The following is a 27441-nucleotide window of genomic DNA, read 5'->3' on the forward strand; positions in this document are numbered from 1 at the left end:
CAAAGAATAAGTGGAGACATTTAAACAGTCCATATAGTCAGAAGGAATGAATACTGGGAACGTCGCTCGTAGAGGTTTTTTGATTGCTGGCGGTCTCTAGAAAACTATCGCCCAGCTCGACAGTTAAGAGAACGCTTTAAAGCGTTTCCGCGAGGAGCACCGGACAGATTTTATGCAAGTAACCGAAACAAGCTGGAAAGCATTAAGGCTGAGGATAGATGTAATGAAACCTTCCTTCACTCACAGACGCTTAAATCTCCTACGCAGCCTTTTTTATCCTTTTTTTTTTCGCTGGTGGCAGCAGCGCTGTCTTTTTTAATATATCACTGTAAAAAAGCGAAAAAAATCCATGTCTCTCAGTTATCTCGCTTTGCTTTTCTTTAGTGAACTGACTCTTAGTTTTTGAGCTTGTCTCTTTTTTATATCTCACAATTATTCTAAAATCCAGAAAGCGAGCGGGACCTCTATAGTACCTCATTGCTCGATCCTCGTTATGATTTTTTTTTCGAGAATAGGTGCGAACTGTATTTGGGAAATAAGTCCTAATGCGGGTGTGATAAGAAGGCGACGATTTAAACACGCCAGGGTCCCACTAATAGGTTGATCCGACTGGTTCGTCCACCACCGACTTTCCGCCTAAAATAGCGAAAAAAGGGATCGACACAACATATACGTACCAACACAAAAGTCCAGGGAAAAAAACGCATCTACACACGAAAACAAACATACGAAACAAAAACCACGAGCTTTCTTGAATAGAGCCGGCTCTATGGGGAGGCACAAACGAGTATAGAAATGGCTCTTCAATTTCCGTAATAGGCGAGGGAGAGGGGGGTAAAGAGAGAGGGACACAGTCGATAGCTGGCTTCGCCCTTTCGCAAAGCGCGGGAGCGCGTCGCTTCGAAGCCGCAGCAGCAGCAGCGGCAGCGAGCGCAGTACGGGCGAAGAATCGGAAAGTCGTAACGAAGGCATGGCTCATATCGATTCGTGGCACGCAGCCAGCCTCAGCCAAGCGCCGGGATTGTGTCCTGCGCATATATGCGCACACTGCGCGTACACACACAGCGCGGCATAAAAGGAAGCAAGAATGAGAAGCGCACACAATCCCGGGAACATGTTACGGAACCGCGGCGGATCGCTCAGCGCTTGAAGCCAGTGCCATCACGCGCAGAGACGGGGCGGGTTTGGACGAGAGAAGAGAACGAGAGGGGTAGGAGGCGCTGTGCATGACGGTGCGGTTTGCAGAGGCGATTGCCCCAAACAAAGCAGCTCCCGCTGAAGAAACAGCCCGGAGAGAATCGAGTGAAACGTGGTGCTCTTGAATGCGACGCAGAAATATCCTGTTGCTCCGATGAAAGAGCAACAAAAAAGATAAAAGGATAGAAAAATGTTTATAAAATTGTCCGCGCCCGTGTATCGGGGCACGAGGGAGAGAGACGAGTGATCATTAGAGTCTGGCAGGGAATGCCGGAGCAGATACGAGATCGAAGGTCCCTGTCTATACGTGCCAAAAAGCTGCTCGAGCGCGTGCTCACGCCGACGGCATCGTGGCCTCCGGGCCACTGATAATGACATCCAGCGGGTCGGTCACTTGTGCTAGTGGTAACGAAAAACCAACACGCAACAAAAAGAGAAACCGTAGGCTGAAATGTATGAGCAGTGTTTCTTTATTTGTTCATCTACGCATTAATATATACATTGAATAATTTTTCTCGGATTTTTTTTTTTTTTTGCCGACCTGAAGGTACTGTAACAAGCAGTTTAATATGCAGCACTGTGTGACCAGCTCGAGAGTCTCAAGATGTCTGCAAGCAGCACTTACGAAACAGTTTGCGGGCGCAAAATAGATGCCTTGTATATTCCATGAGTGTCATAATACTGTGATTTGGGAAGTTTGATACGCCAGCAATCAAGAAACAGAACGCAAAAACACAAAAACGCCGCAAGGAAAAGGACAATAGAGGCGCTAGTGTCACCTCTTTGTTTCCTATGTATTCACCTGTTCGCGGTGCTGCCCTTGCCACCAATCAGTGCTAACATATGTAAGTGAAGTGGGATACTCCCAATTGCTCTTCTTTTTCTCGAAATTGAGCATCGTTGCCTTGAAAATGCACTGACGAATATTATTAACAATACCTACTCTTGAAGTATTTCGTATAAAGGGAACCAGCGAAAATAGACGCAAGACAAGAACAAAGAAGGCACACACCACAACGCTGGACTTACAACTGATTTGTTGCGATGAAGAATTGCTCAGTTTAAAAGAATTTCCTTCCTGCGCACACACCCTACAGACAATACACTTCACGCACCACATGGTGACATGGCTACTATAATGATAAACACATTTTTATCATTATAGTAGCCATGTCACCATGTGGTGCGCGAAGTGTATTGTCTGTAGGGTGAGTGCGCAGGAAGGAAATTCTTTTAAACTGAGCAATTCTTCATCGCAATAAATCAGTTTTAAGTCCAGCGTTGTGGTGTGTGCCTTCTTTGTTCTTGCCTTGCGTCTATTTTCGCTGGTTCCCTTTATATGCAATATGAACCAACTAGCCCAGCAGTTTGCACTCTTGAAGTATTTCTACGTTCAAAAGAAGCTGTGCACAGGGACCGGTTATCTTTCAGGGTAATGGCTTACTTTATTTGCGCGGCAAAAGGAAATGAAAGCGGCCAACATTTCGGGGGCTGTTCTGACCGCCGCACATCGTCACAGATTACTTCTTCGGTTGCCCAGTGCGCAAAGAACAAAGGAAGAACAACAACACAGCAAACTGACCACCTTGCATTAAAGCAAAGTAAGCATATGGGCGCTCGTCATCATCAGGCGCAAACTGCGTCTGGCAGTTGCAAATTCAAAATAAATATTAGCACGCCAAGAAGAAGGGCACGCAACAAACTACAGACCACGCACTGCACCTTGCCCGCATCGCCCCGTCTTTATTTGCTGTGTGTACACTGATCGTCAAAGATTACCGACTAGCCCCTAACAAAGTACTCTTAACCCGCTCAACTGGCTCGACTAAACCAAATTTTATTCCTCCAACGTAGAAGCAGCCTAAGAAGTGAATTCTAGGAAGGAAGAAACGCGAATGAATTGGAGAGAAAGAAACATGCGTTACGCTAGAGCACAAACGCTCTTATCCCTTAATTACCATTTTAATTATCCCTCTTCAGTACGCCGGGAAGCCATGCGTTGGGCCAATCGCGCTTACAACACTCCCTCCACAGCCATCCTTTTCTCGCACCCAGCGCGAAGAACGTCGAGTGGGCGTGGCATGACCTCCTCGCTTCTGCTCGCATTTTCCACAGCGCTCGCGTATGCTACGCCGCTTGGGACGAGACGACAGTCAGACGCAAACAAAAACATGCGCGACGCTGAAGCAGAGTCGGCGGTGCTAGCGAGCGCACGCGTGCGTTGCCGCGTTATAAATGCCCACCGTCCCGTCCCAATCAAACTTTCTCCCTCCTCCGCAGCGCGAGGGCGCAGATCCGCAGGAACATCGCCGGGAGCACGTACTCCGCCCGCCCGCCGGGAGAACGACGAAGACGACGCGAGAGAGACGACGATGCTGGCACTTGTCTCTCGCCATAAATCACATCTCCAACTCCCTCTCCCACGGCCGCCGTTTCAGAGCAATAAATCTTCCACCTTGCGCGTCCCTGCGCTCCTTTCTCGGCCTTCTTCGTTTTTTTTTCCTTAACCCGTCCGTTTTGAAACAGCTCACCGAACGCCGAAAGGGTACAACGAAAGATCACGAAGAAAAAAGACAAAAAAAAAAGTCACGGAGGAAAAAAGACTCGGACCTTCTCCGACGACGTCAACTCGGGGGATGCTAGCAGTTATTTCTTCTATCATTTCTCGTGTCCCTCAGCCCCCGCTTCCCATCACTCCCTACGCTGAAAAACGCGGCGCACTCACGGACTCCCCTCTTTTCCGAGACGAGTTTTATCTCTGTTACCAGATTGATCTCGACATTTCTTTCCTTACCACGATTTCGCGCCCATGCCCAATTCCGTCCTTCCTTGCTCCGCGCCTCCTTTTCTACCTCTGTCCAATGCTTTCTACCAAGCCTCGGCTAGCCCTGCGTTAGTCATTTTGTGGAACGAACTAAAGGATTGCAAAATTCCAGCGCGGCGTCGACAGAGGAAAAGATTCGCGAAAAATAACTCCGCCCACCGCCGCTGGCCGCCGAGAAGCGTCTTTTCCTCTCTCTCTCTCTCTTTCTCCCCGCCCCCTCCCCGTCTATACCCACTTCTTCCTTTTCTTCTCAAGCTTCGAACTGCGCTGCGTCAACCGCTTCTCGCTTCTTCTCGGGCGTCTTGCGCAGCTCGCTTCGCCTTTTCCTTCTATATAAATCGCCCAGGGTAATAAAGTTTAGCAGCCCATCATTTTCAGAAAATGCGGTCGACAATGAATGGAATCGTTCCTGCCAGCTGCCGCCTCCGCCGCTGCGATCGTTTTCTCTGGGACAAAAGATTTCGTATACATAGACGCCCTCCACCCAAAGGTTCTCCAACAAAAGAACAGGTAGTATGGCGAAAGAGAACGAAGAAATAACCAAACGCGAACGGCAAGAAAGTCACATATGACAAAAGCGCCGGCGACAGTGCTGCAATCTGTAATAAGCATTGTTCTATTTCGCTGCGTTCCGGTAAAGAAGTGAAATGGGAATAGAAGGGAAGAAAAGGGAAAAGGCGAACTTTTGGTCTCCATTCGCGGGGATATTGCTTGGCGCTCCCTGTGAAGAGGAATTCGCGCGGAAAACGAAAGCTTATAAATGACCTTTTGAAAATCAATCGAAGATGAAAGAATACGGCCGGGAAACAAGTGCCTGCAGGAAATAGAGCGAAAAGTGGCTTAAGTGCTGAAAAAAAAAAAAACTACTCTTTTTGCCCGAATGCTAGCGCGAATACTGAAGCACTGATTTAAATAGACCACCTCGAGCCTCAGCTTGCGCCGCTGGAGAGCACAGACGCCTAAAGGAACGGGATATTGCGAGCCAGAAGATTGGGTAGTAATTTTGGTCAGTGCTGTTATGGAGTGATTTTCACAAAGCTTACGGAAACGAAAGCAGGGCAGTGGAATAAAACGTATGTTGGAAAGCCCTGTACCAGATGTTTTACCCCTGCAGTCTATAGAGAGCACAGAATGAAAAGCAGAGATAAATTGTGCTCGGCACTTGATGTTCCCGCACATAAAGATATATGCAAAAAAGCAGACAAACAAACATACTGCTATCCTAACTGTGATAATAAACGCATCTCTATTCTTTTCTCGCTACGTTCATCACTGCTCACTATTGCAGTGCTGTTTCGGCCAGACTTCACCCAACACAAAATTACTTCAACACATCATCTTGAGCTCGGTGAGGTGGGGTTCTGTGCATACCTCGTAAAAACCACGAATACGACCGGGAAAACGCTTTCGGCTTCCAATCAGCTGCCTAGAATTGCGCGCATACCTTGAACATTGCTTATACACATGCCCGATCGTCATTCAATTTCAAAACCTCCCCTGTCCCCTACCAACCATGGTTGACCTCAGACAAGTTACAGGGCCAACTGGTCCTCGTGAAACAAACCCATTTCCCTTTCAGCGTGTTGCGAAGTAAAACATTTTCTTTGCCTCTCTCTCTCAATCGGATAACCGAGAAGCGCACTACCTTTCCACTTCACAGGCATAAGCAAACAAGTATTACGCGTACATCATCACGTCCTTACCGACTCAATGAATACTAGTCTCTGCAACATTGCTGCTGGCCCTTTCATGGCTGCCTTCTGATCCCTCGTAGCCGTTCGTGGCGCACACAGATTTGAGAGCGATCTACGAACAACCCTGAGGATGAAATGTCACCCTTGGCCGATTTTCCCGTCACTAAAAAAAGGAGGAGGCAGGGTCTCAAAATATCACAAGGACGTTTAAATACACTATGCGGTAGCATTAGAAGCTGTTCTGCTTTTATCAGAAGTGACGTCCCTACCGGTATAGTGACGTCACTTTCCTCCAGCCGACGGGATTTATCCGGTCTTATGACGTCACTTACCCTAGCCAATGAGAAGTTACCAGTCTGGTGATGTCACTTCCCTCCAGCCAATAGGCGAATTTTATGACCGACGACAGATGTTGGCTCTACGAGACTTCTAAAGATACCGCATTTAAATATCGCGACATAAAACAAGTTTCAAGTGGCACTAGTAATTGCATGTGAGTAGCCGTGAGATTCACACGGTTAGTCACGTGTTCACGCGATTTGCGCACTGGGCTCGACCTACGCCCGTGGCATCGAGCTGAGCAGCAAAGCCTCTGAGACACACGGTATTTTACACCTTCAGCAAATGATATTGCAAGACTTACCTGAAAAATCAGGAGACGGAGGTCATTCCGGTACGCGCCGCAGGGCGCTTTAAAATCAACTTTCTTCATTCCAAAAATCAACTACTTAGAAACAGCGGAGTTGCAAACATTATGAGCTTGAATGAAACTTTCTTTGGGTTCAATAGGCGTTTGCCACACGCAGCATATATCCTTCCGATCGCTATGACCTACAGCGCGAAATAGGCCGATATTAGTGACCACGTGACTCTTGAATGGAACCGCCTTTCTTCCAAGAGCACGCTGGTCCAAACTCGGGTTCCTGAATGCTCGGCCGGGATCCATGCTAAATGTGGCAAGGAACCCAAATACGGAAGCTCGGAGGCTCGGGAGGAGAGAAAAATAGCTGCGAACAAGCCCGAAACTAGGTCACGCGTTTAAACCAAGCTATACGCTGCAGAGGGCGACGGCCCGGACGAGAGCAGAAGTTCAACGCTGACGTCATAGCCCTCTCCCCTCCACTTCTCCCACTCTTTGTTTGTCGTCACCGCGGCACACAGAACAGAAGAGTGAAAAAAAAATGGGAGAAAAGGAAAACAAACGCTCACGAAAGGAAGATAATATCAAAAAGGTAAGAAAGAAGTGGGGAAGCATAGGGAGGAAAGAAACTGCGCGGCATCTTATCGTTAAGGTTCCCAAGAAGACGCAAGAAGGAGGCTTTCCTTTCGCGCCGCTGGAGAAAGAGGGGATAGGGATGGTAGGGAAAGGGAGAGGAGACAGGCACACGATAATGAGAAGGGAGCGGCTTTCCCCCACAGCGCGCGGAGGAGAGCGCCGGAGAGACGGGAGGAAGGACTGGCCGCGAAAGGGCAGGTCAAGTGGAAAGAGGGTTGCGGAAGAAGACGGTGAGGGAAGGAGAAGGAAAATGGGGGCACGCGGGAAGAGGAGGGGGGACCGCAGCGCAGCAACCGAGGTAGGGGGGAGGAGAAAGGAGGAAGTTCACTTCCACCGGACAAGTGCTAGCGAGCGCGCGCTCGCGCGTCACAGCTGCTGTTGCCATGGCGACAGGTCGCCACAACGCCGCCGCTGCTTGCCGCCTCACAATTCCTCCCTCTCCTCTTGTCCCCCTTCCCCGCGTGCGCAAGCTCCTTTCGTCCCAATCACTACAGCCAACGACGACGACGTACCCCCCCCCCCCCCCTTTCTTCCTTTACTTCCCCTTAATCGCAAATGGCGATCGGCGGCCGAGCACTATACGGCAACCGGGCTGACGTCCACCGGCCGGTCTGAGATACAGGACGTAACCTGCCTCCCCTCTTCTTCTTTCCCCTATTCACCGCTCCTCTTTGACCCGGACAGCGGCCAGAGCAATCCGGGATTCCAGCCGCAGGCTCAATCCGTTTGCGCGCGTTGAAGCTTTCCCGATTTCGGTTGAACCTGGCGAAGAGGGGGGCGCACCTCGAGATGCTTTCTTTCTCTTTAAGGAAAATAAAAAAGAAACGTTATTTCGGCGCACTCCGTTTTCATTGTTACTACCGGCCTAGATAGTGGCGACGGCAGGGACGAAAAAGTAAAGAATGCAGACAGAAGTTCGCGCCCCGGGACGATTGCTTCGAAACTCGAAATGCATTAGCGGCGGCGGACGGAATCCGCACGAAGACTCGTTTGGACGGTTTCCGCCGTCAATTGTCCCGTTTTTTTCTTCTTTCCTTTCTTCTTTCCGCCCCCACGAAAACCGCTCTCCTCTCGATCTAAAATTGTGACAGCTTCCGCAGAGGCCCTCCACGCGCGAAATTCGGAGCTACGGCTGTCTCCACAGGCTGGGCAACTGCAGGTGACTTGACAAGTCCCTTTCGCGCGGTGGGAGAGATTCGGAAATGCTCCTCGCACGAAGTGAGATAACGCTCCAAGAAGAGGTCCGCGGCGAGCAAATGCGCCGCCAGTTTCATCGTGTTGGTCTAGTGAATGTCAGTGCATAGTAGAACACGGGACTGCCGACCGCTAAAATGTATTTATATTTGATTCATAGCAGGAAGCCCTAAACCGCTGTTTCCGGCATATGCCGAAAGAAGACGTGAACGAAAACAAAAAAAGAACCTCAATAAACGAAGATCACTTTTAAGCAAGATAACGGCTGCTACCTGTAATCAATCATATTTTCAAAAGCATGCAGCTAATTCCTTATAAGATGCATTCAGGCACCGGACACGTCCTAGAGGCTAAAGCTAAATGGCTGATGCTTTCTCATCACCGAAGTTCAGATTATTAGTTTTTCATTGTGAACAAAGCCAAACGAAGAAAGAAGAAAATAATGACACATTTAGAGTAGCTGCCTTAGCGAGCCGTCATCAATGCAAATTACTGGAGCAGCAAAGGTGGTCGCATTTTCATGCCATGCGCGTCGGGCGTGTGCGCTGAAGCTCTTTCGCCGCCCATAACACCTCGGCGGAGCAAGCACGCTTACCGGGAATCTTTCGCGTTTCCTTCATCTCACGGGCGATGAACAAAGTAATAAACGACCTGCCCCCCACTAGAAAAAAAAAAATAGAAAGGTAAGAGACGATAACAAGAGGTTGCACAATAACCATCTCGTAGAGATAATGCGTCGCCTTCGCAAAGAACAAAGCGCTACTTCCGGTCGGAAAATAAAACCAAAAATGAAACAAATGCACACAAAAGATTATGACACGCGGTCACGAAAGCCGCTTCATTATTAAGAGACACGCGCGTGCGGGCCCAAAGAAGGCAATTTTTATGACGTCGTAAGAGCAGATGAGAGACACAGGTCATGCATAATGCGAGCAATTTTCTAAAAAGGCGCGCGGCAGAAACAAGAGCGTCGGCGGTGATGACGACAACGCTTTTTCGCGCAGAGGACAAGGCTCGCTGTGGGAATAAACAAGCGAAGTCGCGTTGCGAGAAAGAAAAAAAAAAAGCGAGAAAATAATGCCGGCTGCAAATGGGGTCGTTGCTTATGCAGGCGAGCGCGCGCGTCGCGTGGGAAGCTCACGACGAACGACCGTTTACGGGGAGCCGGAAAGAGCCTCAAGCTCTCCTCAGCAGCGGTGCATAAAAATCCGGCGGAGATGTGTAAAAATGAGAGAGAGGAGGGATAAGAACAGGAAATAAGACGCAGACACCTGGTGGGAATCATGAAGTCTATCCTAAAACATGATCTCTTTCTCTTTCTTCCGATTCAAAAGTTACAGAGGGCACTTGAAGCTACTTACTTGCTTTCGATGCGAAAGCATTGCATCACTGTGAGGAGGTCTATTAAATATTGCTCCCATTATAATGACACCGCTACTAATTTACATTCAGTTGTAAAGAGACGCATGCACTAGGTTCATCTTGAATCGCCAAGAAGCAATGCGGTTGCGTGCTCCCCTCACTTTTTATTTGCTGTAGACGTCGCTAACTTATGGTCTACTGCTGACGTCATGCGAGACGATGGTGACGTCACTGGGGAGTTTTTGGACCACTGCTGCTGTTAAACGCCGCCGGATTTCGTTACCGACGAGCCGTACAATGCTCTCGCATTGAAAACCTGCACTACGTGGGGGCAGCACTACAGTCTGCTACGTTTGCCAGGTTGTTCACTTTGTGGATTTCGACGGTGCTGCTCAAGAATTGAGTTGTTAATGGCTTTCACGATTTTTTTTGTTGTTTTTCGTATAGCTACAGTCGTTCTGAGATTACACGAAGGATCACGGAAAGCACTTTGATGTTTGAAGGCAATCGTCAGTGCGGTGTCTCCGTTTCATCGTTCGCACCGCCATGATTCATGCCTGATATTAGTTTTAAATGTGGGTATTCAATAACGCAAGGTCCTATTGCGTAATTTAAAGCTCCCAACCATTCTGCATTCATAAAACATAGAAGTAGAAGTGAAGCGAGTGAAACGCTTAAAAAAAAGTTAACACACAGAGGAACGAGACCCTGACGATAATCTTATTTGTACGTGTTCTAAAAACTGTAGGACAAAATAACGTACATGGCATAAATACATCTGTGCTGAAAATACACAGGTATGCTTTATGCAGTTCTCTCACGTCTAAAACAAGACAAGAAAATATGCACCCAATATAAATCGCACGACGGAAAACACTCTGTTGCGGCCATTCCGTGTTGACCAACTAACACATTATAATTTGTAGCCAGTAGCGTTTGGGGCTTCTCGGACTTTTTAGAGACAACTAAAATAATGCGAAGTTTTTAAGACCATGGTGCTAGTATGCATCTTTTTCCATGGCGCAGGAGACTGCGCTTGCAGTTGTACGGTTCTTGACATTTCATGCGTGTACACTCGTTAATGCAGTACTGCACCGAGTTCATGTCGCTCAGATTGGTCATGCGTTATAAGTGCACGTGTCTGAAATTTCAGACTCTCGCTTGTTGTACTATATGTGCTTGACCATTCCCTTGTTCCTAATAAGCCGACTTCTTATGGGCTACTCGAATGCCTCTCAAAGACTGATCGTTTTAGTCTGTGCCATGTTCAACTTATGGAAAAGGAGTAGCCAGTGCCTCTCTTAGGCGTCAACGACCCCTCGTATTCAAGACGTTACGGAAAGAAAGACAATAAATTATCGTACTCATCAGACTGGTCTTGCTTGGGTCACTGTTTAGTGACGCAGGTGCAATAATTCAATCCGCGCTGCCTTTGAACAACCATCGTTGTTGCGGTAGTTTTTTTCCCGCTAGCCATGTACGCACTGCAGAGTGCAAATCCCACACAGAGCTCAGAGAACAGTCTTTCAAACAATTTTGGAGGCCTGATGGGGGAGGTTGATGTTGATGATAATGTCGACATAAGTTCAGCAAAGGTTATAAAAGTTCATATACCGTTGAAATGAATGTGAAGAAGCGCATCGCACTCCTTTTGCGCGTCGCCAAATGCGATGCAGCGGAGCTTATATGAGTACGCTTGCAGCTACCACTGGTCGTAGTACCACGCCGCATGGAGTCTGAAAGCTGAAAACCTCCATACTCGCTATCCTGCAGCGACTGGTAGGCCGGCTGCATTGACTGTCCCACGGCGAGGGCTTTTAGCTTGTGGTACGCGTCGCACCTGCCGTTCTACAATTGCCCGCTCTCATAAAAATCGATGCTGTTCGCACTTACACTTACATGCATTTTAAAAGGCGCACCTGCAACCTTGAATGCATAGCGAAGCGAATCTGCGTTATTTATACGAAAGTAACGCCGCTGAAAGCGGATGCAATGTGCTTTTTATCGAATTCATGTAAACGCGCCCGTTGCCAAATAGGCTGACCTTGGACGCGTTGAAGTAGAATTTTCAGACATTTTTTCCTGGCTACGTCTCTATGTACATGACAGCTATAGTTTTGTGCAGTTTTATGTCTAGACCTGCGTTCTTGCTTCCGTTTCTCAAAAGTAAACTCCGCATACCTCCAAACATCATTTCCATGGCAATCGTGAGCTGGCTTTTCCTCACATTGAGTCTTATTGCGGCAAAGCACGCTTGCCGGAATAAACAAGCAGGCAACCGCGAGCGACTGCTTTAGAACAGCCACATTCTTTTTATTTACCCAGTCTTCTCCATTTGCCGTTTCACGCTACATTAACCCCTAGATTACGCGGCCTTCGCGTTTTTTTTTTTTGCTCACTCTTTTACGAGCCTCCTTCAATTTTCAATCGGGAACGCTGCAACAGCGCCACTTACTGCCAACAGCCCCGAGTTAGCACGAAACGACGTCGAAACCGAAGGGCGGGCGCGAAGTTAAAATGCGAATTGCGCCCAGCGAAACAAAAAATTAAAAATAAAAATAAACACGCGCGCGCGTTGCATGTTTAATGAAAGTCAAGTCGAAATAAGAGACAAAAAAGTGGCGCAGGTCGTTACCAAGAGGCACGCCCGATAAGCATTATTTAGCATGCATGATTACCTAAAGGCCGAGCATAGGGAATGCGTTTCAGAGTGCGAACAGGCAGGAGCTTCAGCTTAAAGCAAGTATGGTATGCATTTATTGAGAAAAAAAAAAGAAATTTGCGCAGCGTTTCGCTGCGCACCTCTTTGAAGCCATCAACACGAAGAGCTCTCCGAAAGAGTGCTTTCCAGCTTACTACGGATGTCCCGTTCAATTTGTTTGAAGGAGCTCATTCCCAGTGTCTAAAGTGCACTTGACTGCTTTTAGCGCTCACTGCGATATCCACGTAAATGTTTCACGAAAAAAAAATCTGGCAAGGAAAAGCGAGAGAGAAAATATTGCAAGCGCTAAAAACGCAAGCGAAACGGAACAAAAGGACAAAAGAAAAAGTGCCATTTTCTGGCAAAATCCAAATATAGGTCGACAGTTGTCTTTAACAGCCAGAAGTGAGTTTGCAGCGAATTTTTCTTTAAGTCAAAATACAGTGGAAGGTTACGTGCGTGCAAAACACTGGTTGGGACGGAATTTACTAATTGGTGAAGAAGGTTGTACTTCTGGCAAACTTAAGCACAGTCGGTTGAAAAGGAGGCTTTAGAAGCAGACCTAAATCAAGACACGGCTTAGCCGGAAAGAATATACAGCCATTGACATTATACTGTGTGCGCGCGCGTAAACTACACAGGTAAACTATGGAGGAGCACCCTAGAGTGGCTGTTTAGTTGTGCCTTACATGTAAATTCAAGTGCGAATCAGGGCACCCCCGTATACAGTCGCGTTAATGTTGAAAAGAGCCAGATGTTCGTATTATTTCTTATTCCTATCATTGGACAAGCTGGTGCGGCACAAGTTTGTGCATACGAGCGCGATGCGACGGCTTCCGCAAATATGCCGTTATAGTGCACTCACAAGCCAACTACTCAGGTCTGGAAGCTGATGGCTCAAACTCATAGTCAATGACTGCAGTGCCACAAAAAGCTGTCTCCAAGTATAGAATAAATGCCGCTCTAGAACTCTTCTCTCTATGCGACCAACACTTCCATTGGTCTGCCATATTTAAGATTTTGACAACATTCGTAGTGGTAACCAGGAGCTTGCAAAATCAGGTGTAATTCAAGCCCAGGTGAAAGAGGCATCTTTGCCTTTACATGTAGGTTGGATGCAATGTTATATATACCGATGGGCATGCTGGATGGTGAGGTCACCCATCATCTACCTTTATTTCCAGCTTAATTTTTCACGCACAGGCTTCGACGACGTCCCTTCTAAGCTGTAATCATCCTGATAGCGCTTCAAACGGTTAGGCGTACTTGGAAGCGTTTTAAAAACAAAATATGATTTTAACAGTCTCCCTCAAGGACATCCGAGCTCTCAAATAATTAATAATATATAACCTTGAAAACCTACGACCACTTACTACCTACAGCGCGAAATAACTGTGACAGTCTTCTTGCTTCTACGTCTGAGCCCCATAATGCATTCCCTCAAGATATCTACCCCGGAAATGTCTCTCATACCGCAGAAGTCTCTAGTCTCGCATTTACGCTACAAGGCCCTTGACATTTTTTGTCGCCATTAGCGCTGCGGTTGCGCGCAATGTAGCAGGAAAATTCTCGACCAGGCTCATTTTACAGGAACAGAAACAAAGAGAAATAAAAGGAAGAAGGAAATCCCGCTAAACGGAGACAGCAACTAACGAGCGCGAGGCAGCGTCTCCAAGCAGACCAGTGTGCTTGAAAGAACGCAAGGAGTTAAGGGACGCCAAACGAGCAGGTCTTACATGTCGTCGGCGGCAATGCTCATTACGACTCGACGACGCTCGGACCTTCAAGTAGCCAAGCGCAAGGACCAGACTAACGTCCCTTAGGAGCGAAAGCTGTATGCCCCATTTAGCGCGCCGGAGTTTCGTTTTTCTCATAAGCCGTTCACGGCCACCTTTTGACGACAGAAGTTGAATATGCTCGAGTATAATTTTAGTGCAGTGCTCCGAAGCAGTCGTAAATACGTAAAAAAAGCAAAACATAACTAAAAAAACTCTTTGTTTCTAAGCGCTTCTCAGAGAGCAACACCGGTGTATTTTGGCCATGCGCGCATTTTACTGAAACTTTTACACTTTGCTCTTTCCAGTTTTCTCGTCTCCTATGCCAAACTTCGCTACTTCGAGACGGTTTGTCTGAGCGGAAATTTATTTTAAAATTTCCCCTTTCATGGCCTTAGACGAGGTTATTTCCAAAAGCAACCTTGCCCATGTGACGTCACGAGCAGCACGCCTATCAGAATTCAATCCGTGTTTGCCGAAAAAAAAAATCTAGGTGGTTATTGGTCATTTAAGACAAATAATGATTGCAGTTATCACTTGCAGTCGTCAGTTTCGCCATACGATATGCACAAAAGAGGTCTCCTGAAAATAGCAGCGACATCATCTGCTGGTCCGTGATGTCATGTGTTTGCTGAAATTCAGTCTCTGTTCCGGCTTATTTTTTTGCTGTTCTATAACTTTTTTTTCATTCTTCTTAAAAAAAAAAAAACTTTCCATCACAACTGAGAGAGAGAGAAATCCAAGGAGTACAACCCGATCGTCAACTCAAATTGCTCGAACATCTTCCGGAGTTGCTCGTTAGCGAATCTTGGACCCATTCTGACGACTTGGCTTGCTGTGCAATCACATACACAAAGTAAGTGCACTTGGACAAGATAATCGCGAATGGCTTTTCACGCGCCAAACTGACATTGTCAGCTGTCAGCTAGGGTGAAGTGGAGGGCACAGGAGAAGGTAATAAAAATTATTGAGGGGCACTAATACTAGATCAATGAACCGTGGCTTAGGCTCTTAAGATATTCTAATGAAGCAAAGAAAGCGTAAATTTATAAACAACTTGCTTCGCGTTTCGCGCAGAAAGAAATATAAACATAAAGACTGCAGTCGACACATATGAAAGTAAACCCTTGCCATCGCAATTGGCCGCTTTGAGAGCTGCGCTTGAATCAGCTAATTGCTTCCGTTAGGTTGTGTACGAAGAGCTCTCTGTTGTCATCACTTAGCAGCCAGCTCCGTGCGATTTTTCTCTTATGTTGCCCTCAAATGCTCAACGCCCTCTTCGCCGGTAGCGAGTCGTAGTCGTTATCTTACCCGGATGAGACGCAATTAGTTGCAGATTATGAGAGCGGTGCGGGATCAAGAAAGAGGTATGTGTACACAAGTTTTCTCAGCCAGAGAGAAAAAAAAAACGAAAGACGCTAGAGCGGTCTACAAGCCTGGCTGATTGCTTGTCGTTACTGACTCAAGCACTTCCGGGCGGAAGAGCGTGGGTCACAGGTTATACAACTGTCGTCTTTTTTTGCTAGAGGTGGGAAGTGCTCCGAAACTTACGCCCAAGCCGTATTCGTTTATTTCGCGATGGTTTTTATAAATTAGGAGAACAAATGCAAAACAAAAGATGCCTCGAAGTGGTCGCAGCTATGATATTGTTGTGCAATTGTTTCCTGATTTCGCTGTGTGCAGCTTTCAGCTCCCACACTGCTCAAGTGAAAAATTTCTGACACTAAAGAGTACTGCCACGAGTTCGGATAATAAAATTTGACAGCGCAGCTTCACCATAATCGTAAAATACCTGATGAAGCTTTTACCAAATTTCTGCATCCATGCCTATAAGCATCAAAGAGTTAAATGAGAAATTTAAAAGGCAACCACATGAAGTTTACTGTAAAGTGTTTTAACGCGCAAAAATAACGTGAGAATGGGACCTTTCATTGAAAAAAAAAACTTGAACTAAGGGTTACGTGCGTCCCTTATTGGCATCAGTTTTGCTGAGCCTAGCAAAATGACGACACGCCTCCTCGTCTCCCTACTACTCTTCCAAAGAACCAAACCAACGAAATAATATAAATATTTTTTTTTTTTTCAAAAGTTGAAACCTTCAAAACTTTCCCTTCAGTGGCTTTACTTCGGATGACATAGCATGTCACGCTATACTGTCGTTAGTTCTTTCAGCGCACATCGCCATCAAAGCACGTCGCAGGCACGCGTTATCACTTCTAGGACAATGCGATTTAGAAAAAAAATAAAAAAATACGCCGACCGCGGGAAACTCCTGACGTCCTATCGCCTTCGGCACAAAGCCCGGACCATGAAACCGCGTCGTTGATGGATCGGCTCTTTTCGCTACGGAGTCCCATGACCGCGTGCAGTGCTTGCGGAGGAATGCAGAAAAATGCGGAGGAGTGCGAAGAAGTCGCAGAGAGCGCAGAAGTGAATGAAGGGCTCTGACCTGCTCGAAATATTTTGCCCATTCTTCGGTTGTTGCAACAGATAAAACTTTACGAAGAATGCAACATAGGAATAATTTACAGAAAAGTACTATAAATAAATAAGCGCTGCGGCCAAGTGATAACATGAAGTGCACTATTCGGACTCCGCGTTTCAAAAATATGCACCTTTCTCCTAGTCACATGAAGTGCCATGCGATAAGTGAAACGCTCTTCTTCATGCCGATAGCTCCTTTTAACGCCAGATTTTGCTTCCGCTTTGTTAGCCAAGAGTTTTAATGCAATTCTTCAACCGACAGAATCCCGGTCCACACAGTTTGGAATAACAAAAAATATATATATAAGCCACTCAAAACTCTTCAGTGCCTGCGGTCACAATTACACTGACGAACAAAAAACACGCATACTTCAATGCTGAGCTCTTTCGAATTTCTCAACAAACTGCTCCGCAAAGCGGAATGCCGTAATTAAGGGCATTTTGCGCGAAACCACCAACTTTGAATTCCTGCATTTTCGTTTTCATTTACTCCGCGAGTTGTATTTTCGTGATTCGTCAGTACGAGTTCTAAAATAAGAGAAACAAATACGGGAAGATGGGAAGGAAAAGTGCATAACTCCGCAATTTGAAACGAAACGCGCCGAGCCAGAAACATGCCCCGTGCACTCGATTACTCCGCACAGTTGGGGAGCGTTCCCAGTTGAAACTCTTCGGGAACGATCACTCTCTCTCTCTCTCTCTCTCCTTTTGCGGCCGAGGATCAGACGACCAGCAGCGGTGGGGGCATCGCAAAGCAGTAACAAATGAGGAGCATCCGAAACCTAATTAACGGAACGCAAAGAGAAGAAAGGATCGCTATCCGGTTAATTACCGGGGCCCGCCGCCTCGAAACCTGCACTGCGCAGCATCTGGCGTCGCGCTGTTTTCTCTCTCACCACTGCCTTCCTGCATCCGCTTTGCCGCCCTTTATCTTTGTTTTATTTTTCTCAGACCCCTTTTTTCTATTTGTCCCGTCGTTGTCCCCGTACGCGCTAAGTCACGTTGACAGGACGGCGACGCCACAGACATCGCAACGGACCATTACGCAGAAGCAGACCAGAACGGGGGACGGTTCTGCTTTTCTTTTATATACTTCTTTTCCTTTCTTGCTTCGACTTTTGGTAACGCACATACGCTTGCGTGTGTTAGCGATGCCCTGCAAAAGGATAAATGTGGACCGTGTAAGCACGTTGGAGAATCATGCTGCATCACACAATGTTGCAAGCGAACTGGGATTACAACTACTACGTACGCTGTTTTCTTCAGAACACGATAGTAATAAAGCTGGGCACTCTACGAGTTAACCCCAACTCCCTTTCTTTCTGTACGCATCTCATTCCCTGTGCCTTGACGATAGCAGGCAAATACTCGGGCAAGAGAAGATTACTGCATGCTTTTTAAGAGGCGCAGTAGCACTAGTAGAGCCAATGAAGTGCTCGGTTGTGTGCTCAAATGCAGCGTGTAAGCTATGCTATAAGTTATATGCGATGAGTGGTGTGCGTTAGCGCAGACTTTTATGGATGTGTTCGGAGGACATTAAAATATGACAACGCCTCTGCGAGCAGGCCAATATCGTGAAATGAGTAACGTCACATAATCCTTGTTTGCTTGTTTTTTTTAAATATCAGAACCAGTATTTGGGACGCTAAGGTATTAAACATTACAATGCGTTTCAGTGAAAAATAGTTCTTTCGTTTTGTGCACAAGTTTTACGGCAGTTAGAAAGCGTCGCAGCACTGAGTAGAGGGTGACTGTTAACCAAGCTCATTGTTAACCCCGCTTATACGATGCTTCAGCAATCGCTGCGCAATAACTTTTTTAAGAATTTCTAATTTACAATATCACGCATCAGCGTCAAATTTTCTTCATTGTGCAGAAAAGCATTCTTTCAGTAATATGCGTCCACTTAGCGCGCTGAGGTCGGCCCATTAGGAGCGGATATGACCTGCACCGTTTTGAAATTTCACTAAAGCCAATGTGCCTCCTTCATTAACACCATTTCAGGTTTTTACTCACGGTTTCAGAAGCCAAGAATAACCTTCAAATACGAGCCCGCGTTAGCATTGCGTAACGAGCTGTTAGTCGACTGGCGCTCACGGTGGTTTAGAGATCCTGACTGACACAGCTTTTTTTTTTTGTTTTGCGCGCGTGATTTTCCCCAGAAAGCTAAAAATTGCAGCAGCGAGAGAGATCAGAATTTTACTATATGCGCTATGTAATTATATTCTCGAGAAAGTAGACATAACTAACAAAGAAAAGAAACCCCCTAACCACTAGTTTTGGACCCTAGTATACTTACTTCAGGGGTCGAGTGAGGAAAGACAAAATGCGCAAAAATTGAATTCAAGAATTAAAAATAACATCGCTTACAAACTGGGCAGGTATCGTCACAAATTCCTTCCCTACTTCCGCGAATTTCAAATCGTTTCGTAAGGGGTTCTATTACTCGAATGCTACCCATGCACTTTTCCTCGGCGGTTAATCTTCCAAAAAATGGGGCGAACGGACCACATTTGGTGTGGTCAAAAAAGCGTGGGCAATGAGCCTGATGCTGAACTTCCCACGCTTCCGTAACAGTACACGAGACGCCTATGCTTCGTGATTCGAATCGTGTTACGTATATCGACCATTACAAACAAAACTCCACAAAATGGTGGGCGGCGGAGGAGTCGTTATGCGTTAACTTCGGATTGAGCGCTCAACCTCCAGGAAAACCACCCACGCGGAACGCCCGCGGATTTTTCAAGGCGCTTTAGTCATCAGCACACCACGCTTTTTCAACGTGCTCACGCATGTAAAATGACCTTGTGATTTGCACCGCGACGTTCCTATCCCTTGGAAATAGACTTTTTTTTTCTTTCAAAACTGCATTATACACCGCTGCGGTGGCTCAGTGGTTATGGTGCTCGGCTACCGACCCGCAAGATGCGGAGTGCATCCCAGCCGAGACGGTAGAACTTCCATGGAGGCGAAATGCTAGAGGCCCGTGTACTGTAGAATGTCAGTGCACGTTAAAGAACCTTAGGTGGTCGAAATTTCCTGAGCTCTTCACTACGGCGGCCCTCATAGCCTGGGTCGCTTTGGAACGTTAAATACCAATAAACCAAACCAAAAACTGCCTCATACATTTCCCCAGTTGTCATTTAAATTTCTTCCTGTGTTTTACACTTTTAGCTGTTTCGATTCTTTGATTACCTAGTGAACGTCGATTCGGTTCTTTTGGCTCGCTAAACTATTAGTAACAATTATTTACCTTTTTCTTAACCTTTTATGATTCGGCCCTTCCCTGTTCAAAGTTTTTAACGGCCTCAGATGAAATGCGTTTTTCGTTTTTTTTTTTGTGTGTGTCATGACGTCACAAATAGCACCTCATCGTAATCTGTATGTCAAGGATACTGATGCTATCCCTTTAATATCGCATCTGCGCTACGGGCGCTGATTGCTTGTCGTCATTGTTTACTTCCTTTCTTCCGTGGAACCTCGCGCACCTTTTCTTCGCCTTTTGTAAACACTCTGAGACCAGATGTGGTTTACAGTAGCTAAGATTTAAAATTACGTGCGTGAGCGCTCTTGTCCCGAAGCTCGAAACACAGCGTTTCTTGGCGTACGCATCCAAATTTATTGAAAATAAGTAATAAGGCCAGCTTAGCAATTCGATCTGCATCGCTGTAACCTCATATGATCCCCTGAAAAATCCGCAAGGTTTTACAAAAGTGACGAAAATGCAATAAATTAACTCTTCAATCACCTGGTCTCTTTAAAATTTTAAAGGCAATAAACAGAATTGATACCGCGCACTTCAAAATTCAACAAAACAAATTTATTTTATTCACAACGAAAGCAAACCACGACTAAATAAAGTGCTGCCTTTTTTTTTTTTAACTACAGCTTTCAATGAATAGTCCTCACAGTTATTGTGCTTTGAAATTTGACCTGTGATGGTGAACGCCGCAAGCAAGATCACTGTTTAGTTTTAATGAAACGTTCGAAGCCATATCAGGAGCTCAACGAGTGATTACATGATGTATTCCGAAGGTTGTGGTCGAAGTTATTCTACTTTAAATCGAACACATCCGAAATGTATTCTCAGTCACGCCCAGGAAAAACGTCTAAGCTATGTTACTATTTTAAAAAACATATTTGCAGAACCAAATAAGCAGTGTTTTAGGATGAATACAAACTGTATTGAATGTCACTTTACGCAAACGATTTGTGTTAGAGAAAGAAGGCGCAATAAACATGCCATTCACAAATCAAAGCGCAATATAATCTTGGCTACCAGTAAAAAAATACGGAGGTTTGCTAGTGGCGATGGAACCGCAAAAAGGACAGAAAGAAATGCTGATCCAGGAGCTTTTAGTAAATGAAATCTCTGAATCTGTGAATTTTCTTGTCTGGAATTAACTTTTTCGATAAACGCTCACTGAGGTATTACCCTATAACAGAATAATGACACTTGATTTTTTTTTTTGCTTTTTCTACGCTTCATGAGCCAGGAAGCTTTAGGGATCGATGTGCCGATGAATAAACTTTTGTTATATCGGTAAGCTTTTTTTTCGAATGGATAATTTTTTAATAAACCAGTATTTTAGCTATACTTTAGCACACTTAAACAGCGCGAACCACGAAGAAATTTAAATATGTAATGTGACACTACACTAACTCTCCTCTGTCTACACACTCGGCGCGGTGCGGCCAATAAGAATGAATAAGTCCAATGGGGCACACAGGAAACATTGCAACATTTGCAAGCAAGTACTCAAGAGAAAATAAAATAAGATAATGCAGAGATCAGTGAGGTGAAGCTTGGTAAGACATCAACAAGGATTATAAACATAGGATGGACAGAACGAATGATGGAATGCGCCCCGCCGGTGACAAATAGCTCTTGGTCCTTCTAGTCGGCTGTCCACACAACGTTTCTTACTTCCCGCAAGATCCCCCCAGTGAACTATATTTGGACATTCTGGAAAGCTTTGTAGCGCGGCTTGGCGCCGCTGTAGTATGATGAGGTAGTGTTCTCTTTATGACAGCTAAGGCGGTTTGGTATTACGTGTTACTATAATCACACCTTCTGCGATGCGGACAGCTAAGTACCACACATCGCACACAAGAATAAAGCAGTACGAACTCGGCGCTGTATCCAAAAGCACATACCGCGCCTGCAGCATCTAGCAAGGATCAGAAGGCATATGATAGCTACTGAGGCGCAAATTATTTCGCCAAAAGTTTCGCCGAGACAGGAGGAAGAGAAAATACGATTGTCTGTTTAGTGCTTGGGATTATGTATTAATACGTTGGGAGGAGCCAACAAGCACAGCCATTTGATTTAAACGGTTTGAGCTTAATCCGCCCGAGCTGTATTCGTCATTTAACGCCAGCAGTAGAGTAGAAGCCAGCACTGCACACATTCACTGCCACTATGCCCACAATTGCTATTTTCTTCGCGTGGCAACGCAGATTACGTGACAAAGAGAAAGAAAACACAAAAATTTCGTCTTCTTGTTTTTATTCTTTTGCTTCCCTTCTCCGTCTTGTAGGCGTGATATACACAGTGTATCGATTCACCGCGCAACTGTTCCAATTTCCTCGGCGCTTGCGACAAATGAGGACAGGCCACACCAACTCAACTCGCGGAGTGAGCGTACCGAAACGCGCGCAGCTGACGAAGCGGAAACTGAGAGCCACGAGTTCGCCTCCTGGGAGCTAATTAGAAGGCGGTGAAAGGTAGGGCTTTAGCGGTGACCCGAACCGCTTGCCAGGTTAAACGAGTTTGGCGTCGAGCGGTTCGCCCGTAAACCCACGCTACGTGACGTGGAACGGAGAGGAAGGCCTTTACTAAATCCGGAGGGAAATTCCTCCCCGCGGGAAATTTACCCTGGAAGGTATGCGCTATTCTAACTGGGAGCTTACCAAGCCTAACCAAAAGATGCGCTTTACTAGGTTATGTGTCGCCTATGCTTTAAACTTCCGGTATCACAGATCAGTTCCCTCTGGCTGTCGTTATACGAGTAGAATCAAATTTAAGGATTGCCGGACTCTTACCTCAAGAACCTTTTGCAAAGCGTCTGTAATATATTGAGCCCGAGATATCAGTACGATTGAAGGTTAATTTGCAGTAATGCGACTAATTGCGCAAAGAAGAAAATATGAATAACTATTGTCTTTATTGCGGCATTCACCTTATTAGTGACAATTCAGTGGCTAGAAATAAACTAGAAGTGCAGACAAAAAAAATCAGAATTTATAATCCTTTAAGAATGATGCCTAAGTTACGAAACGAAATACTAATTGCTGAAACTTGCGTCTCTCATAGCCTTAGTCGCTTTGGGACGTTAAACCCCATAAACCATAAACCAATTGCTGAAACTTGCACGCACGACTGATATGTAGAAGAGTGGATTTCGACTGTCTGTGTTGATTCTGACAACTCGAATAAAACAGTAAATACAAGACGAGTGCACAACGACACAATCAATAAATTGCATTCAATCAATATAGGAATCGAGCAAAATAACAAAACATGCGCTGTAGAAAGACGATAGGAGTAAACGGGAAACTCTTCTGACTTATTCTTTAAGCAGATGTAGCATAACAAAACGGCGTTGATTTGTCTTCAATTTCTTCGCTGAATAGAAACAGCCCATACCTACAAAGTGCATTCAAGCGAAAAACCAGCTCACTATACTGAGGCTGCCAATGGGCTTGACACGCATGAAAACATACCTCTTTAAATTCTTTAAGACGTCGAAATCATTCGGAAGAAAACGAAAAGACAAAGTGAAACCTACTTAGAAGCCTCCTCCTCCTAGTTCGATTCAGCGTACGTACACAGGATAGTGTGTAGCTCAGGCGCGCCTAAGACTATAACTTCATCCCGCTCACTTTCGCTGCCTACGGGACAACTGACAGATCTTGTAAGGCAAGCGCTACAAGGCCTGGCCAGCCCGTCCACCAAACGACACCTCGCCTACCGCGCAGAAAAAAACGCCGGGACATCGAGGAAAGCCGATCAACCGGGAGCTCATTAGGCAAGTCCAGTCGTCCGACAAGACTGAACTCGGTTGCGTGGACTCGCGTTCAATCACGGTCCCGTCGAGCGCGCGCTCTCCACGCATGCTCGCCTTTCTTGAGGGAAAGGGGAAGATGGAGAGGAGGGGGTAAAGGAGAAAGGGGGGTGGGCAGCCATTTTTCTACCCATCATCTCCCCTCCAACGCGCCGTGTCGGCAGGAGGTGGCCACGGAAGAAGGGCCACCAAGCAGCGGGTGCGGCAGCCGGGCTCTCCTTGCGCGAGTCCTTCATCGCAACGAGATCGATTTCGAAGCGGCGACGTAATCTATCGCCTCCCCTCCTTCGCCCCCTTTGCGCCGCACACCCTGTCCCGTGCAGCCGCTTCTAGTGAAGGAAGACTAGTGCAGTTTGCGACCTTGTGCATTCCTCAATGTCGACGACGACAACCAACGAGGACAGACCGACGCCGCAGCGCGCTCTAGCGACGAAAGGCTTTGGGACTGAGCCTCGTTATCCGCGCGCGCGCTCTCTCTAAAACTCTGGGGCTTACCGACGCACTGCGGGGACGGGCGAAATAAAGGGCTGCGGAAAGAGCCCTCTTCAACGCTCATCTCATAGCCTTCGATTGTGCTCGGCGATTTTTGTTTTATTAGTGCTTGCTTTCTTGCTCCGACGTGGATGATCAACGCTTGTTAAGCCGTAAAACAACAACAGGTCTTTTAAGGAGGCTTTAAAGCAGGCAAGGAGGAAGCGGTAAGGTTGGATGCGACTCTGTTTGCTGCAGTACGAGCACTACTCTAGTGATAACAGTCGATCTTAGCGCGCTGATATATTGGCCTACTTTGTTTAGGAGGCTCAATATCGTGCTTGATTGTTAGTAAACTTTATTCCATGTTTCCGCCAAGTGTAATTTCACGCTGTTCTCTTTTCACTGCCTACAGAACGCAAGTCCTCAGGCAGGAAGTATATGGAGAACGAATGCTGCATTTGTTCAGACTGAAGAAAAAGCCTGCTCAAGGCTGACCTCGCCACGATGCTGCGCGTCTTTATTTTCTTCTCGCTTCCGGTCTGCTTTTGAAGAAGTCCCCCTCTCCGTTCAAGGCCCAGCCACCACGACTCCTATCTATACATGAGACGATCCAGGAAAAGTATAAGACTGTTACCACTGCGAACCCCCCCTTCCTTTAGATCCTGCGTGGCGCTGTCTAATGAAAGTGGGAGCTTTTAAAGAGAGAAAGTTCGCCTCCTCATTCCTCTTTCTTTCCCTCTCGCCCCTCTTAATGTAACTTTGATTGCCCCCTTCTTCGTCGGCTGCCGCTCTCTCCGGCTAGGATCAAGCTTTTTCCATCCCGCGTATATAAGCGCGCAGATAGACAGAAGGGACCAGTAGGAGGAGGAGGAGGAGGAGAAGAGTAAGAAGTATATACACCTACGCAGCGCGTTTCCTTCTTTTCTCGGAGAACTCGTTAGTAGCCCAACCTCGTTATTACGCACCCTTCTTCTTTCCTCCCAGTGTGCCCTTTTTCGAAACTGCAGGGCCCTGCGAAAGCACAGGCGGCGGCCAGTCGAGCGTCGTCGTATTCCTTTGCCCAGATTCTTCTTCTGCCTCCGCTCGTACGGCAAGCGCACGCTCGGCTGGTGCGGCCTTCCGATTCGCTATCGACCCTCCTTCTCCTACACCACGTCACTCCGAGCCTCTCGCCGAGCCCAGTGCTTGCTCTTCGTCCTCCGAGGGGCGCCCTTCATGCCACGTTAAGTTCAGCAACAGATAAAGAGAGTACACCACACTAATTCTGCGGATGGCCACTGGTCGAGATGTGGTGAGTAGCTCTTCGGGACGAACAGTGAGGCTCACTGGTCCAGGACAAATTTGCTGCGACTCTTATGCGTCGAGAAAAAGTACGTTGTTCTGCGCTAGTGAACCATCAGAGATCGCGGGTAGCTGAGTGAGAGCTTATCGAAATAAAAAAAAAACTGGGGGGAGGAGAACACAACCAAGAAGAACGCGAGCGCTAGGGATAGCAATAACTCTCCGCTAGCACTGATTGTACGGCGCGCCTCTGTACGTTTGTTTCCCTGCTGACGCTCGGAAAAGAGCTTACACATACGAGTGTGAGCTGCCGATGCACTACATGCATTCAACACCACTTAGTTGGTTGGTTGGTTTATGGGGTTTAACGTCCCAAAGCGACTAAGGCTATGAGAGGCGCCGTAGTGGAGGGCTCCGGAAATTTCGACCACCTGGGGTTCTTTGGTAGACCTCCAGCTGTGCGTTCAGCAGCGCATTGTGTACGTGTCGAAATGCATCTTGCGCTGCTTAATTGGTTCGTGGTTGCAAGACAACGAGAAAAAATACTGGCAAATACCTAGCCTACATTGCACAGCAATCACACAATTGGTCGTAAGTTAATCGTCCAGTTACAGGAACGCCAAGTTCCTGCCCAATAAATAATCGGAATTTCCTGCCGTGACCTTGAGTGGATATTAGTCGAGTATGAAATAATATATATTGATATCGATTCTATCGCAATGTAACTGTTACATACTTCAGGCACGTGACTGCTTTCTTCTCACACTTTAGCGCTGAGTTTGCACGCGTTTTTTTTTATTCTAGTTGAATACAAGCATGTTATTTTTAGACATCCGACACAGTTATAGACTCGAAAGAATGTTAAAGAACAGCGGCAGTTAAATATTCTGTCGTCAGCCTCCCCAAATATAGCAAAGGATTTTAGCCCTATCATGTTTTTTTTTTCCTAGAACATCCATTGCGGCCTAAGCTGCTTTTCAGCGTGTAAGCTAATATAAGCGTGTAAGCGCGCGAAGCTAATATACACGCTAATCCTGCCGTACTGAACACCACTTGCTATCGCTCCGACAGCCTAAAACCACAGGTTCAAAAGTGAAACGACATTAAGGTAGCTTAAATAGAGTTAGGTAAGTATCAATCAACTTGCATGCTAACAGAAAAAGCGAGATAGGACGAAAAAAAAAATCAGTTAACTTTAAAACGCAAATCTAAACTTTCGGTTCCACGCGATTCTGCAAAGCTCGTTTCACTATGCAGCAAAAAAATAAAAAATAAAAAAAATTACCGACCGCAAAAGTTAATGCGCACTCTTTCACAGCATTAGAATTCGCATTCTGGAAAAGCGTGCAGGGACGCGTTAAAGAGAAACCAGGGAGGGTTATGAGTGCCATAAAACTTCATGAGCAGGCATTACGCTAGCAGCAGATAAATCACATCAGACACAAATCAGTCGTAAAAAACAAGCGGGCGGTAAACGGCAGCCATATACCACGAGTATCTATTAAGCCTTAATCTCGTTGTAACAGGCCGGGTGCTTTCGCAGAAATATTCGCAGAAATATTCGCAGAAAAAATTTCGCAGAAATATTCCGCGCGGAATAACTCTCCTAGCGAACGAAACGCGGTGGAAGAATTATTGGTATCCCTCAATATGCACCGCTCATGCGGTCTGCTGAATAAACGGCAGCACATCGAACCGCTAAGGTGGATCAGCAGAAGAGCGTATAATTAGCGTTTTACCCTGGCAGACATTTTCCACCTTTCTGCCCCAACAACTTACGCGTGATGTGCTATGATCAGTGCAGGTGCGAAGCCGCACATTAATACAAGAGAACAAAACACATGGAGAGATTATAGTTGACGCTATGCAAAGAAGCCGAATTCAATCAACTGCGGACAGGAAACTGTTCTGCAGCTTGTCCTTGACGTTCGTCGTCATCGCAAAGCGAAGTCCTTGTAGCGAAACGGTTGGCAAAGTGTAAAATTAAAATGTGAAATCAGCAGCAGCCTGTCCTGTGCAAGCAGCGGCCACAATATAATCGCAAACTTCATAATCTCACCTGCGCGCACCTCACTCTATGTCAGTCACACCAAGGAACCATCAGAAAATGTG

The 27441-nt window shown here is 46.4% G+C and overlaps 1 protein-coding gene across 8 annotated transcripts in view; it reads right to left on the minus strand.

The window, feature by feature from the left end:
- The window catches only part of sif (guanine nucleotide exchange factor still life), a 214516-nt gene that overhangs the window by 36911 nt on the left and 150164 nt on the right, over positions 1-27441 (minus strand). The window lies entirely within an intron of this gene.

Source organism: Amblyomma mixtum, chromosome 2 (genome assembly GCF_055824585.1).
Source record: "Amblyomma mixtum isolate Tamu chromosome 2, ASM5582458v1, whole genome shotgun sequence".
In the NCBI taxonomy this organism is placed as follows: Eukaryota; Metazoa; Arthropoda; class Arachnida; order Ixodida; family Ixodidae; genus Amblyomma; species Amblyomma mixtum.